Consider the following 3,141-nt stretch of genomic DNA (forward strand, 5'->3'; position numbering starts at 1 on the left):
ACAAACTTTTAAGAGAACTCCAGTGATGATGTCCATTCTTTGATAATTATTGTTATAGTATAAGGGTAACCAGTAGCGGTTCTTGGCACAGGCGAAGCGGCGAGCCGCCCAGGGTAGCATTTTTTCTTTTAAAAGAACCTCAGCGTGGATTTTAATCATAGGCCTACATAATAAACACACAAAAACAATGTAAAGTAAACGACATTAATTCCTAACGTCCCTGCCATTGGACAATTCTACATAATGGCCAAGAACCAAATAAAATGTAATTTAGCACATAAGGGCATTATAAACTTTACTTACGAAGGAGCCTACTGGGGTTTTTAAAATTATTAAACCAGTTTGTTTTTTTACAAAAGAACAAAAACAAGTAAAAAGAAATACAGAGAGAATTGTGACAGAAAATAGCTCAGTAAATACAGGATCTCGGCACTTTGTTGTGGAAGAAAAATATAACTCTCAGTCTGTGATGAAATCAGAAGAATTTTAGAGATGGCTGCAGTCCCATGACGTCACTGGACCATTCTACATGACAACACGTCGTCAGGTTAAGTTAGCTTGTTAGCTAGCTGCACTTAGAGGACCAAATGATGTGGCTAGAGAAAAACCCGGGTTTGCTCGGTGTCAGCCCTAAAACAATCAGAGCGATGAATCGACTGTCAGATACTGTAAAGACAGCTCCGGACTCAGACTACTGGAGAACGGTAAGCTAGGCCTTCTCTAGCCACTATGCTAGCTTCAGTTAATGTAGCTAGATGCTGTACGTTACATTAAGCTAATCAGCTAACGTTAGCTTGCAACATCAGCACCAGACACGTTAACGTTACTGTACGGCCAACGTTACACCTACACAACACTAAAGGAGTTAACTTTACGTCAGCCGGCCTGTGCCAAAAACGTTGTGTACTAACGTGTACTAACGTTACTAACGCAGTGTCCGTGAGCTTTAACGTTAGGCTCAGTAACGTTAAGAGAGTTGACGTTAACAGAAAGACAGTCAGATGATTGTTCGCTGACTGTAGTGGCCTGCACATGGCTGCAAGCTCATCAACAACCTCTGCTGAAGAAACCGCCAGATGTTTGAAACTTGCTGTCAGATTTCCAGGTTAATCACGGGATTCAAAATCCGAATCAGCTTTTGGCTAGGACAGCTAGCAGGGATTTTGACTCCTGCTTTTTGTTTCTCTAAAGTAACGTTACACAGAAAAGGACATGGCTAAAATCAAGGGCAACAACGCTAAACCAAGTAAACATGAATATTTGACCGACGTTACTGTGTACAGATAAGTTTAAATGTTAAAAAGTGTATACATGCACACTAACATAACGTTACATACACATGTAAACAAACGGCTACAATAGCGCAATGCTGCAGTGCAAATGGTGCTGGAATAAATAAAGAATTATTAATAAAACGGGTTGCTTATATATCTGAAGTAGGTGGATATGACTTTTTTGGCAAATATTTAACGTTACATGTTGAAACTATGTTTTTACACTATAAAAGAAATAATTAACTTTAAAGGCACAAGATTAAATTGCACAAGTATTTATGGTGACACTATGAACCTGTGTTCATTGTTCATCATAGTGAGCCTGCAGGAGCAAATTGTTCCTGTGCCTGCTTGTTTAAGTTGAAACAGGTAGTTTACAGAGTGTGATCGGTCTGTAAGCAGAGGTGGAAAGAGTACAAAAGTGACTTTTTAAAATGTGTTATTTGTTACTCTCCACCTCTACTCTGTAGTCTGGATCAACGAAAGTACATTTCCACGATAATAGCCTAACATCCAACATGTCTCTCTCCTTCTGCTCTCTGTGTGTTGGATGTGGACAGTGCAACAAGGCAGGTCTGCTCTGTTCTTTCAGGGAATGATTGTAAAGATTTGTTAAGAAAATGTTAACTGGGATATTTTGGGACCTATTGGTGGGATGGTTGCAATGGGGCAATGGGGAAAGTTGCTGGATTTCAACCCTTCTGAAGAGTGGAAGTAACTCTCCCATCCCCCACTCATGAGCAGCATCCCTGAACAATACATCATAGCCTTCACAACATCTCACTCATTTCTATCAACAACACATTCCCAATGGACATGAACATATGGATCCACCACAAATGTAAAAAAAAAAGCTTTTGTTGAGTGAAGAGATTTATTTGTAGTCACTTTATTAGCTCAGTCCCATATAATTATTAATATTTGATGCACGTACGTCACATCTGATGCAGAACACCTGATCGTTCACCAGCTTGTTATCAAGCTGCCTAAACACAGTGCCAAGTGGTGTCAGGCTCCAGGAGGACAGACTGCTGAACGGATTGGATAGGCTTCTTTCCGGCTGTAATGTTGGAAACACTTCAACCAGTGTCATACCATGTTTTGGTGCCATATTAGTTTGGAACAGGAAGTGTGGATTACAGTATAAATAATTCCAGAAGCCTATTACATAGACTATTTACTAACAGGTGACGCATAGTGGCATATATGTGACCTTTTTATTTATTTATTTATTACCAGAGGGCTAGAAGATCGATAGTCACTGGTGACCGACTGACTTTGACATTTCCAAGTGTACAAAGCACAGCAACAATAACATCTAAAAATTTGGTAGAATGAGGACACAGCCACAAATACCCCCAATAAAGTACATGTTTGAATACATGACTAACATCTCTTCCATCGTAACAAATTTTTTTCCCATCTGCAGCATAGACATCATTATCATCATCATCATCATCATCACCATCATCACCGTCCACACAAACCACATCACATTGCTAACTAAACTACACACTTTACCAAGTGAATTGAGGGCTTACTACCTCCTCCCCCAGACTGAGTTTACAAGTAACCATGGCTGTGGGGATGAAGGAGGGCTTGTACCCATTACTCTTAATCACTGGGAATCTAAACCTGGAGCCAGAAGGCAAAATCAGAAATCCAGAGTAAAGGGGGTGATTGCTATCAACCTTCCTCCCTACTTATCTGTTGAACAAATCAGTTAACATACTCTGCTGTACCCCCAAGATCTTGCTGTTCACTTTCACTATCCTAGATAGTGTGTTTCAGGCCTTGATGCTGATGTTCCCATACCGACAGATTAAAGAAAAGAATTCAAACGGACTCAATAGAACATCTGTAAAAA

General features: G+C 40.0%; 1 protein-coding gene across 2 annotated transcripts in view; it reads left to right on the forward strand.

Annotated features, from left to right (window-relative positions):
- The first annotated feature begins 470 nt into the window (after nucleotides 1–470).
- ptpdc1a (protein tyrosine phosphatase domain containing 1a) overlaps nucleotides 471–3,141 on the forward strand; it is a 28,442-nt gene continuing 25,771 nt past the window's right edge. For both annotated transcript variants that reach the window (XR_004331730.1, XM_032514044.1), the window contains exon 1: nucleotides 471–704. The gene's annotated coding sequence lies outside the window, so the exon portion shown is untranslated. The remainder of the gene's footprint in view (nucleotides 705–3,141) is intronic.

Source organism: Etheostoma spectabile, chromosome 4, assembly GCF_008692095.1.
Source record: "Etheostoma spectabile isolate EspeVRDwgs_2016 chromosome 4, UIUC_Espe_1.0, whole genome shotgun sequence".
Lineage (NCBI taxonomy): Eukaryota > Metazoa > Chordata > Actinopteri > Perciformes > Percidae > Etheostoma > Etheostoma spectabile.